The sequence below is a fragment of the Acanthisitta chloris genome, unplaced genomic scaffold (genome assembly GCF_000695815.1).
Source record: "Acanthisitta chloris isolate BGI_N310 unplaced genomic scaffold, ASM69581v1 scaffold35302, whole genome shotgun sequence".
Classification (NCBI taxonomy): domain Eukaryota; kingdom Metazoa; phylum Chordata; class Aves; order Passeriformes; family Acanthisittidae; genus Acanthisitta; species Acanthisitta chloris.
In genome coordinates this window covers 29,014-42,539 of record NW_008660480.1, presented here as the reverse complement: position 1 = coordinate 42,539, position 13,526 = coordinate 29,014, and positions in this window count along the sequence as shown.

Sequence of the window (13,526 nt, the reverse complement as noted above, 5' to 3'; positions counted from 1 at the left end):
GTTGATTCTATGATTCTATGAAATGAACATGAGCAACAGCTGTTCCCAAACTTTAGTATCATGTATTCATGCTGTATGTTTTGGTACTTACTTGCTTGGCTTAAATACATTTTGTGTTTGGTTTTTTTTAACAATTGCTATGTGCAGTTCCTCAGTCCTGTCACCATGGTTCGTTCTAACTTCCCAGCTGCTGTTCTCTGTAGCTCATTGCTGCAGTATTTCATCCTTCATCAGCTCTGCAACCTCCTGTGACATTTTGGCTCCGATATTGCATGTATTTTTCTGATGCTACCCTAAATCTCTCATTCTCTACTGCTGTTCCAATATCAATTGTATTTTGCTTTCCCTTGCACCTTTCCTAGGACTTTAATGTAAAATTTCTTCTCATCTAGCTTTTCTTTTATACCCTATGGAATAATGGATGGGAAGCATTGTGGTTTTGCCTTTCTCTAGCTCCGTGTAGCTGGCCTGGCCTAGAAACTTTACCAGTGCCTGTCCATTCCTCCAAGTGGCATGGAATATGAGCAGGATTTGTAGGTTTATGGCTTTGTAGATTGAAGAGAGCCTTCTTTTGGAAAAGAAGCCTAGGGCATTGCTGTAGATGTAGGATCCCGCCCTCTTCATGAAACCAATCCAAATTGTCCTCTTTTTGTGCTGATACGAAAATTCTGGAAGATACCAAAGGAGGGAAGATGTGGAAAAAGGCACTGTGTACTAATGCCACATGTACTAATGTGCATAATACCAACGAAAGTAATCTGTTACCGTGGTTTCATCTGAGCCCATCCAACTGTATGTGGCTCTCAAGAGACAGACATTTTGCTCCCTCCTCTCCTGCTCCTGGTTGTGTGGTGTTCAGCCATCTTTTACATTGGCTGTAGTGTGGATTGTGTGTAACATCTAATGAGCCAGTTCAAATCACTAAAACCCAGGAGAAAACTCTGCTTGTTTGTCAGGTTAGTTTTCTTCTGCTTGAGTGAGCAGAATCGGTTGGTGATTGAGACACTGTTAGCACCAACACCAGTGCAAATTCACAGAGGAACTGGAGGGAAAGGGAGGGGAACATCACTTTCTCCCTTCAGCAGCAGAGAGCTGGGTCTGCAGACCCATACTGGGAAACTGCAGCACATCCATGGTTTGGACTGCAAGAAGAAAGAGTCAGGTTCTGTCCATGGTAATCAGAGCCACATCAGTTCGTCTTTGCAGCTAGGAGAGCTAGAACACCATAAGTGTCTCAGTTGAAGGGGAGAAAAAAAGGCAAATGAGGGGAAAGTTTCCCTGTTTTGAAAGCCTGGTGACATCTGTGTGGTTGAACTACCTGCTCCTTATCAGAGGCAGGTTCAGGTCTTCTCAAGAGGTTGGAGCGGTGTAACTGTTAGGTCTTTTTCTTTATGAGGATCCCAGTCACGTGGGAAGAATTATAGATAACATTTCTTTAACCTAGCCTAAGTTGAAATACGAAGATCTAGAAGGGGTCCAGGTCCAACACTTCAGTGTAAATCCTGTCAGTTGGCCCAAGGCACATGGACAGTGACCTTGCTGTAGTTTCACTATTACTACAAGCTGATAGGGCCCTTGGCCTGCCTTCTGGATTTTAAAATTATAATGATAATAATAATGGTGGTTGAAATTACTCATGTGGAAGTAGTAGTGTAAGGTTAATGAGATGTGTATAACCAGTGCACACTGTCCTGGACTGAGTAGAGGAAGTAGTATGTTACCTGCTGCAAACAGCTGCTTCATTAGCCGTGTGGCTGTTTGAAAAAATACATCTCTGCCCAATCCTCAGAAAGCTAATGTTGGCTATATAAAAAATAGCTATCCTGTTTCCAGCCTGTCATCAGTACAACTCTTAACAATCAAATTACAGAATATAGGTGTTTTCTTTTCCTCAGCATCCTTGTTGACTTCCCGCAGCCTTGTGACAGCTGTACCCATGATTTGATACACGTTGCTCTCATTGGCAGGCCCGGCCTGGCTGCACCAGGGTAGACTCTGCTCCACCTTCCCCTGTTCCTGCTCCTGTGCCAGTAGCACCAGTACGACTGTCTGGATTGGAGAACTGATCTGGGATAGAAACTTGTTGGATTTTCTTGTCTGTAGTGCAAATTGGTTGCCCAGTCCTATTTACTAGACAGCCTCACAGACAGCTGTAAAGGTGTAAGAAAGAATTTAGAGGAAAGTAGAGCCTGAGCTAGCAGTGCTGCAAACAGAAATACTTGCAAGGCTGTATTTGCAGAAAGCAAAATGGAGGTTTTCTTTTGTGTGCAATACACTGATGTAAAACACAGATTCTCTTTATTTCTCAGTCCCTTTTTGGTTCATCTTTGGCTCCCATTGCTTACTTAGGGTCGTTGCTGACCTTCAGCATTACTGGGAAATCACATCCCTGGTCCATGGAGACAGCTGTGTTGCCCACAGGTAATGCAGGTCTTAAACTCCAGTTAAGTATTTGAGAACCAAGATAAATTACTCTCTGTTCTGGAGATGATGTTTTTGCAGAGTAGATCTGCCTGGCAGGCATAAGAGATTTTTCTTCTTTAAGAGGCTCTCCTGCACTGCACAGGCAAATAAAGAAACACATGAAAAATAAATTGAATCCACTCGGTTGATAACAATAGTCAAAATGACTTTACTATAAAATTTGATCACTGTTTCGTTTCAGTTGTTTTTGAGGGAGAGCATGGGCCCTAGATTTAATTTTGGTGCATTAAGCAAGATAATGTCTGCTGTTCCTTCAAGACTAGTGCTAATTGACCAAGCAATGATGTTTTCAGTATCACTGGTAAAATCAGAGCAATTTTAGGATATAAAAGTATTTCCAAGTCTGAGCTGTGGTTTAAGACCCAAATCTTTTAGTTTTAATACTGCAGTCAATTTTGTGAATAGAATGCGTTCAGAAATTGGACAAGGGCAAGGTTTGTATGGAAGTGCTGTTTCTCTTGTGCATACCTGGGCATACTCTACTGTAACACTCCAACTGCAGAAAGAATTCAAAGATTTTCACTTCCTTGAGAGTGTTGAAGCAAAAAATAGTCTATACTGCCTGTTAAAAATGAAACAAAGCTATTAAATCATAACAAAAGTATGTTGGTTGTACAGATACAGATTGCTTTGAATTTTTTCAGACATTTGACTTGATACCTGGGAATTGTCAGCTTTGTATATATAATTCAGTCTATCTTCCTTTCAGTTGACCATTTCTAAAGATACTCTATTAATAAAACAGTGAAAACGTTGGTCTGAAACATCCATTTTGTCTTGTTTTCTTTCTGAACTTGTCAGAAGTGTTCTGGTTTTTTTAAACAAGACTTTACAATATTTACCAGGTTATATAACCTCATGCTTCTATATTATGGGCTGAACTCTAGAAATACCACATACATTCCAAGCATCAAACAGAATGAGTAGTGTTTAATAGTTTATGCCTGTAAAGCTTGCAGCATAAATATATGAAGTGACATTTCTTATCAATTAATGCTTTAGCCACTGACATTCAGAAGTGGGTTAGAAACATTAGCAGTGGAGCTGTCCCTTCTCACCAACAGACAAAATCTCAGCACAGACACAAATTCTACCTAAAATTCTCTTGTCAAGTGCAGCTGATAAATACCTAAAACTCCATGCTTGCCCTGGCTTCCTTAACTGATTTGATAGTTCTCTGAAACAGAAGTATGTTGTGAAAACAATTGTGATCTGTGGCTCTGGGATTCCAGCATCTGACCCTTTTCAGTCTGCAGCATTTTGCTGAGGTGACCTACAGTGTTTATACCTCAGGGTTGTTTTTTTTAATTATTTTTACATGAACAAAAGAAACAGATGATGAAATTCAGATATCCAATTTACATTTTAGACCAAACAAAGAAATTTAAATACTGACAGTTGCTCTCCCTCATTATAGGGTGGAAGAGGAAAGATTTACTTTATTCATGCGGAAGTCCCCTGAATATCTGGGACTTCCCAGAAGATTGAGTTTCAGAATATAAATTTGCATTCATATTATTTTAGAGTGTCATCTTTAATCAGTGTAATCTCTAAGAACCTTTGGTCCAGTCTTACAGTACCCTATTCTGATAAATGTGATATGTATATTAATATTTTCACATTGTAAAACTTAACTGAGACTCTGGAAACAAGTTATTATGGAATATAAATATTTCAGGTAATAATAAACGTGTTTATGTGGTTATCTGTTTTATCACATTCCTGTGTAGGCTTCCATTAAATCATACCTGGTATGTAATTTAAATTAATACAATTAAGGAAACACCTGTGTGAAGGTGTTTCATTTCTCTGTTACTGGTCTGAGATTACTATATGTTGGATTCTTGGCCCTTGGGCTTGAAGCACTCATGTTAACCAGACTGGTGTGAGCCTGTGTAATGCTCTGAGTTTATTTATGTCTTCTTATAAGTTGTTCCTGATCTGCTCTGCGCAGCAAAAGAGAACTGGGTAGTCTTCCATATAATTTCAAAGTAGCTTTAGCTTTTTCACCAAAACATTTGGCACATATGGAGATTGTGGCTCTCTATACCACATATATATAGAGCGAAGACTGTGCAGCAGTTAGTTAAGGTTAAATACCCTTGTCCTAACAACATCATAGTCCTGCGTCCCTCTAGGAGAGTGACCCTGTGGAACAGTCAGTCATCACTCTGCAGCTATTTCCTGAGAACAAGTTTCAGTAGTTTCCCCACCTCAGAGATAACCCTTTATTTAATACAAATGTATAGGGTCTCTCCCTACAGAGCTGCAGGCCACCCCAGGTTTGGGATTGCAGCAGTTCCTCCAGCTGATGCCTCAGACCTGGGATATTTTAAAGTTGCTTGGCAAGTGGACAAAGATCTTTACAGCATGTCAGAACACTGTCAGATATGTCATGCAGCATTTACATGGTTCTTAGTCTGCTACAATGAATGGTGGGGCAGTAAAAGACTAAAAGAAATGCATATGGAGGGGAACAAATATAATATGATCCCTCTGAATGACTCTGGCAGGTCAAGTGGAAATCTCAAGTTCTGACAGGTCTACCCAGTGGAAAAAAGGAACACACGCACCTTCTTAGATGGATCTTGACCTTGCTAACTTGGCATGATTTTCTGTTCTGAATATCCCTTCAATTATTGTAGTGACACCGTCTTCTTTTCTCCCTGTCATTGGTGAAGCAGAGGGTCTCTGCTAGTGGAATTAGCTCTCCTTTCTGTCACACTGGGCTGCCTTAGCTCTTCTGCTGGAACACCTTCACACGCCAGCGTTTGCTACGGAAGGAAGTGGCTCAAAATGTTCTGCTTGTTTACCAGCACAGCAGGATAAATGATTTATTTGGCCTATCTAGGTATCTGGGTGGTATCAGAGAGCTGTTTCTAAATTGCTTGCTGTGCCAGTCAGGTACAACCTACCTCCTTACACAGGGGCCATGGGGCTACTTTAGTGTGGTGCTGGGCCCAAACTGACAACCTGCACTGAGAGGCAGAGTGTACCAGCTCAGGCACAGGGCCTCTATAGCAGGAAAGATGTTAGTTTACTTCACGTATTGCTGTACTCATGTCACCTGGGTTCAGGCTGCATTAATAGGCCTTTAGATGAGTGCTGGTTTACATCCAGCAAGCTTTCACCATGGCCTGAGCTGGACCACCTACTTGTAGTACAGATGTAATCATATCATCCTTTTTTAAGTAAAAACTGCCATCAGACTAGTGTGCAGTCAACACAGTCTAGCACTGAAGTTAGAAGGGCAGATATGAGAGGGTGCCTGACTTCAGGTCACTGCTGTCAGTTAGGCTGAGGTCGGCTTCAGATCCAATGAAGTCACACATTCCTCAGTTCCCCACCCATTGCTGTCTCAGTCAAAGGTAAAACAAGAATTTGGCTAGCACTAGAAATTAAAGCTTGTCACGAGTGGCTGTGCTCAGTAATAACTTGCTAGGCCTGTAACAATTGCAAAGAGCTTGTTCCTGGAGTGTGTGGTGTATTCGGCGGGAGCATAAGCTCTTAAAAAGCATCATAAAAAGTCATTAGATGCCTGTATTTTATGTTGTGTCTGCACACTAATGATACTGTTCAGATACACAACTGTTGTGACGGTTTTTATTAAGTAACCAGCAGCTACACATGATGAGGTGAGCCACGGTACTGAGTACACAGCAGACACAGGGAGAAGAGAGGCGTGTGTTTTGACAATTTCATGTGGTTTCACATTTTGTGAAAGGAAAGCTTTTACAGTTAGTAGGAATTGTAAGAAATCAGCATAGGTTGAAAATTACGTGCTTTTTATGTTCTAAAAATACTGTCAGAGCACAGATGGTAGTAAAGCCTGGTCAGTTTCTATGTAATTGCACTGCATACATAGGATATCGACAACCAGTGTGTTAAGAACTACAAAATGGGCTGAATCCTCAGAAGTCTTTGTGAATAGGCTGCATATATTGCCCAGGACATCCTTAAAAATGTCTTGTTTCTCTAAAATTCAGTTTGCAGATATCTTTTGGTGGGTTTTGGGTTTTTTGACTTTTTTACTACGCATGAAAGTGTTTATAAGTAGTTATCACAATTCCATTGCATGTTAAGGATCACAGACTTCAGGCATGTGAATTGGTCTTTTAATACCCCTAAATGCGTTCCATAGGAGCACAGAGCATTTATAAATAGAACTTATTTATGGATTATGTTTTCAGTAATAATAATAGTAACCTAATGACTTTAACCTTTCTGGGATTTGTTTTGATGTTTTGTCTAAGTGAAGTGTGACAGTATTCTGGGGTCATTTCTGAATGGTAAGGGGATAAGACAGTGGAGACACATTTGTTTGATTTTCATTGTTAATGCCTTAGGAAATGCTTGCTGTGGTCTCTCCCCTTGGGCTCTTCTACTGGGCTCTATGCAGAACTCATGTATTCACGTAAGACCTATCCCAACTATTAGAAAAGGTTAGGAAGAAGGTGGGGTTTTTTAAAAAATATGTATATTATTAGTAGAATTAAAATACATAGTTTGGGGTTTTTGAAGTTGTTCAGGAGGGTTCACCCCTACATTAGTGCCAAATTCAGTCTCAAAGGGAAAGGTTACAATTCAGTTAGGTCCCTTGATATTTTATATTGAAGAAGAAAAGGCGGTCTAGATTAAACTTAAATTAAATTACGTGTGTGTACCTACTGCTTGCTGGATGCTCTTGTATTTGTTCATACAACCTGTGAAAGAAGAAACTAATTGCATTTAATTGCTGTCAGAGTCTCTTTTCCTTTTAAAAAGCTTGAAGGCAGAAACACCACATAGTAGTACAGTGCCAAGAGTGTGGAGTCAAATCAGGAAAATCTAACAGTGAAGAGTGTTCGAGCAACTTTCACTCACGCACCTTACCTGTGCCTACTGATTCACCATCTGCCTGGTAAATGTCAGCTTCCCTGGGTTATGCTAACAGAAAACAAAACCTAGAGGTGACAGCTGATTTGGGCACTCACCACTGTAGCTGTGAGATCACATTTTTGGTCTTCTGCTCTTGTTTTAAAATCTGCCACTGCTTTTTCTTTAGTGAAAGTGGGGTTGAGTATGCAACATAAGTAATTTCCAATATTTTCATCATTTGCATATCTAAATCTGTTAGGTATGAGAAATTTTCACCGACTTTGGAAGTGCACTACAAGTTTTGTTGGAAAAGTCACGAGCCGGAAAAGTTTGTTCCGTTTAATCAAGGCTCCTGGTTGCATTTCTTCTGTGATCTGTATGAAAATCCTACCTTGTTCACCTCTCTTGCAGTGGCTGTTGCAGAGTGTATTCAGTCAGCAAAGAGTTTTCAGACACTGGAGGCAGAAGTGGGACTACAGATACTGCATTCAGCTGATTGAATGATTCTGCTTCATGCAACATATTTTTACAGTGAGATTAAGTTTTTCTTGTATGTTCAAGATCAAATACTGTAACTTCAGTGACAAGAATAATTTTTCCAGCTTTTTATTCTTCGGTTTGCCTGGCAGATTGCTGTGTGTGAATACAAATAATCTGAAGACTCTTCTCCATTTTTGGCATTTTTAGTGGAGCTGGTTGTTGAGGCTGTTCTTTTACTTCAACTTCTACACGGTTTGCCTGGCCTTTGGGCTGCCCTGACCTAGAAGCTGGTGTGATCATCAAGTGCCTCTGTGGTGAACCCATTCAGTGTGTGGCAAAAGGTAGATTTGAGATGAAGGAGCAAGTGTGGGTTGTGTCCACAGTGTGACGCACAATCTTGTCACCCGAGGGAGAGGACAGGAGGAGCAAATAACCCAGGAGCGGCGGCAGGGACAGTGCCAGCTTGGGATGACAAAGAAGCTGTGGTGTAAATTGCAATTCCTGTGCCAACCCACTCTAGTCATTAGTGACAGAGATAATTACGGGCCTGTCTTGTCCTGTTAAGCATTTATTACTGGTTATTTGAAGTCCCATGTGTTAGCTGTAAGTAAAATTACTTTTCTCTGAACATTTTCAGTCTGGCAGCCACTGAATGGAGTTCATGAAGTAGTTATTGAGCTGAGGCTGAGAGAGCTGCCACACTGCAAGGTGACAGCAGAAGTGTTTACAGATTGCATGTGGATGTTCTCAGTACTTGTGCTGGAAAGGTGGAAACAAATAATTGTGTACAATAGTGGTGTTTGGCCTTCTCAGTGCTTTCATGGTAGATCTGTGGCTTTATAAAGCCTTATGCAGTAAATATGTAATGAGTTGAATTCCTGGAAGTTTGGACAGTGGAACTGTATCTCCTTCCTGAACCATTGTACTGGCACATCTGCTGTGAATAAATCCAAATACAGGGCTTGAGAAATAGGCATTGCCTCAATTCCCTTCCCTCAGCTACCCTAGTCCTTGGCTGCCATGAGCAGCTGGGTGACTGGATATTGAACTGGATCAGGAGCCTAATGTGGTAGTAGAGGTGTCTCTGCAGGTGTTGGCTGGGTGAATGTGTGACTGGATGTGGCACAAGTTGGGCTCAAAATGGACATGGGTTTGTTGGGTCTCTGCGCTGGTTTTGGAGACTGTCATGTTTTCCTTCAAAGTCTTATGTGTGTGCTTCAATAAAATAAATCCAGAAGTCAGGGGAGGAGACTGTAAAGCATGTCACTTGATAAAAGCTGTGCTTGCTTGCGAGCAGGTTGGACAGCACTCTGAGGTGTGAAGTGAACAGTGTTGCCTCGAGGTGTAGCTGTGTTGTGTGGCCAGTAACTGTCAGTGTGAGCATTAACTGCTAACAGTGAATTGTCACCATAATGTTACTAAAGAGAGAAAAGAAAAGCTTGCAGGGAGAGGTAGTGAGTTTGTGCCAACTGTACAACTAAAAAACATAGAAAGCTTTGGGACATTCAGGATCTTCATGTACAAAACAGGATAGGAAGTTTTATCTGCTGTAACAGCCACGGTTTGGTATTTTGGTTCTTCGATTTAATGGTGCTTGGAAAAGGACCTCCACCTTTTTTTTTTCTCCAGTCTGTTTTGGGACATGAAAAGCAGCCTGTCTGCAGAGCAGGAAAGGTCTATGGCTTTTTTGAGCAAGGAGAAACCAAGGAGCAGAGCCTAACCTTCAGGAGACATGCTGGAGTTCATGGGGGTGTTTGGGACAGGAGATAGAAAAAGAGCTAAGAAAGCAAGATATAGCAGGGAGACAACAGACATATCAATGGGTGGGCACTAAAGAGTGAAGAAGATGAGATGAAGGCTGTGGGAGGACAGATTTCTGTCTTCCTGGCTCTAGAAGCAGGTGGGAGAGGAGGCAAGTAACTGCTCATGCTCTGAATACTCAACATTGATGCTCACTAAGGGATTACAGGAGTTAGCATTTCCTGTAGCACCTTGTTCAGCATCCTGTTTGTAGGATGCTGAAGATCAGTAGGTACCTCAAAAGACTACTGGACCTGCGAGAATTACATGTGACGTAATCTTCTCCCCTTATGAATATCTTTATTTGAATATTTATGGATTAGAGATCAGTTTAAATCCTGACTCACAAGGTTTTTATCTTCCTTTCAGTTCTGCACATTTTTTGGTATGAAGTGACTGTACTAATTCAAGATATTCTTGTTATCCAAGTGCATGTCTAAGCCCTGTCAAATCCTAATAAATTTCTTACATCAGTAGCATCGTTGCTCTGTGTAGTACATGAAATATCATTTTTCATAATTTTTATGCATATTTTTAAATTTTCATTTTTTCCCCTTTAAAATTTGACACCTTTAAGCTTCACTTTTTATAATCAGACAGTGAATGTTTCTTGTTTACTTACCCTGTTACTAATTTAAGTATGTTTTCTAGTGTTTGAAGCATTTCTCTCCTTTCTGGGGTAAATAATAAAATTCTACCTGGTCTCTTCATGCAGCAGGTTTTCATTGCCCTAAATACTTGCTTTCTCTGGACACCCAAATTCCACAGGACACATTTTTAAGATGGGCTTCTGACCTCTGCACTGAAATCCACCTGATGTATAAGGTCCAGCTATACAAAGAGAGTAGTTAAAAGATTACCCTGTCTCTTATTATTGTTGCAGCCTAACACTTCAGCTGTTCTTGTCACAGATGCCTGTTAAGCAGAATCCTGAAGTAGTCTATCTGCAGTAGTCTTCGGGCCCCTTTTCATGGTCTATGCAACTAGGAAGACAGGATTATTTGGATTTTTCCACAGTGTGTGTAGGTCAGTTTCTTTGCATTCTGCAACTGTTTGAGTTTATTAGCATCCATCTTCTGCTGTCATTGTGTAAATTCATCTAGTACAGTTAGTTATCTACTGCTGAACTCCTTTCTCCCAGTCCTGACTTGGCTAAAATAAATTACCATGTGTCAGCTGAATGTTTCACTATGTGGCTCTTCACCGCCAGAGTTTCAGATCATTAGTAAGTATGCTATTAATAAAGTGTTAGTAAGTATAATACTACCTCTTCTGAACTAATAAAGAAAATTCTGTATTACATAAGTTACAAGTTAAACCCTCTCTAACCAGGTAGTCTCATCATCTTTCTTACCTGGTGTTCAGAGTTCATAGCCAGGATGTTTTAGGCAAGCAGTCTGTGGTTTTCCAGCTCTTGGTTGTTAATAGCTAACTGTTTTTTTCAGTTAGGTTAATTTAGAATACTTGTTTCAACTACAGCAATTACTAATCTCTTCTCAAAGTGTGTGTGTGAGGGGGTTCCTCTTCTAATAAGGTGGAAAATAGCCTGAAAACGAAGAGAAATGAGAAGTGTGCTCCCTCTGCTCCTATATGTTGTCCATGCCCTGGACACTTGTTTCCCACAAGGACACTTGCCCATCTCCAACTGAGAAGTCCTGGTGTGGTGGCTGCCAGGGAATTCAGTCCCTGGGAGCAGGGTGAGCCAGTGAACAGGGCAGGAGCATGGGGTAGCAGGGTGGGCCTGAGCACCCACAGGAACAGAAGGACATTGGGGTACTGGTCAGCAAAGCTTTTCTAGACCAGGGGTATGAGTGCTAAGAAAGGAGATGTAAAGATTGGCATTCATTTGTACCTGTGGGGAGGTTAAGGTTTCAAACCAAACATATTTTCATCTGTTACAATGTAAATTGCAAGAAATAATAGGAACTGACCAGATTAATTTCAGCCATCATAGTCTTACCTGTACGCACAACTCAGTGTTTATGTTCAGAGTGCATGGTCCTGGATGTCTTGATCATAGTCTACTTCTAAAGCAAACGTGAAACAGTGTAGTCACCAATGTATCTGGCAAATGATGCCATGGTGCTCAAAAATCTGATTCCTACTTTTTCTCACAAATGACTGCAAAAGATAGTAGTGAAGATGTTAGAATACAAATACTATGATGTATAAGTGCAAGGTAAATTGAATCAAATTCAAGAGTACTTTAGAACATGAGACTGAGGGCTTGTCCAAAAACTACAAGTTGCTGGAAATGCACTTAAATTGCACATGTCAAGATGTAAATCTTGCAGGCAGCTTCCTGCATTGCTTTGTGCTTACAGTATATAATGATGAAGTTCCTTTTAGGTGTTTGCAGTTCATTTGATTTCCAAAATGTTGGTGTTGCAGAGGAGGGAGAGTCTCAAACAGTTAATCCTATTGCTGATTGCATATGCAAAAGATGATGCAAGTGTGGAAGCCAGGCTTGTGAAACCAGAGGTCCCTTGCTGAATAGTGTGTGAGAGGATTGGAAATCCCTCAGTATATAATGATGAAGTTCCTTTTAGGTGTTTGCAGTTCATTTGATTTCCAAAATGTTGGTGTTGCAGAGGAGGGAGAGTCTCAAACAGTTAATCCTATTGCTGATTGCATATGCAAAAGATGATGCAAGTGTGGAAGCCAGGCTTGTGAAACCAGAGGTCCCTTGCTGAATAGTGTGTGAGAGGATTGGAAATCCCTCCTAGGAAGACATTTATCAGCATAGGAATTTGGCAACACATCTACCTTTGTGAACATTGCTGAATACCTGATTCAAGAGACTCCTCACTTGCACATTTCCTCTATTTCTGATCCCATTTGTATAGCAGTTGACTCCATGCTGGAGCCACAGTCTCTATGAGCAAACAAAAGCATTATTAGTTTTGCAACATACTTGAATTTGTAGGTGGGAAATTGTTTTTTAAAGGTCTTTTCAGATACTTGGCTGGGAGATGTTGCTGATGCAAAAGAACTGCTCCTGCAATGGTTCCGATGAGGTAGTCTTTTGGCAGGAGTCAGCCTGATACATGCATAGAATTGGGAAAAAGTTGTTGATTTGCTCACCTTGGACAAACTGGCTGAAATCGTAAAAATCCAAGGTAGTCTAGTTTGTAGTTTGCAATTTTGAAAATGCAGAATACTCAAAAAACATTTAACATATAACATGGAGGAGTAAGATTGTTAAAATATAACTGGTGTGTTAAAGTTGGGATAGAAAAGCACTTAAACTGTTGTCATTAAGTCTTTAAGAACTGTTTGGTAATGTGTATTAAAAATATTTATAGTGCATGAGTTTTCTTCTGTGCTTTTTGAAAGATGAAATGCAACTGATAGTATGGCACTGTAGGAAAGAATGGGGTTATAGTATTTGCATGGACATTGTCTATTCTTGAAATTCTTATTAAAATTGTAGGATCTAGACTACTTAAAACACACTGAGTTTACAATTTATCTCTTTCATGGTCAGTTTACAAATATATACATCCAGGTAGAGTATTATTTATCTGTGAGCATTTGTCACTCTAGTACTTGGTTTATCTGGGAGAGAAATCATGGCAACAGAGAGAGACATAACAAAATTCCAGTGCGTAGAATCATTTAATTTTCTTTTTAAATAAACATGTAAGTTTTTTTCATTGTTTATTTTTAAGGACAACCAGGTTCATTTCTTTCCCTTCTTTTAAACTGATGTTGGAACTAATTATTTGATTCTTAAACATTTCAGCATTCACACGCACAAAAGCTCATTTAAACAGTCACTTTCAATACTAACTATGTAGATTTTGATTTATATACATTGACTTGCTTTCTTTTGATGTAAGATGCAGCTGCTACTTTGAAATGCTGTTTTACCTTTGTTGATTAGCAATAGTTCACGGTAAGAC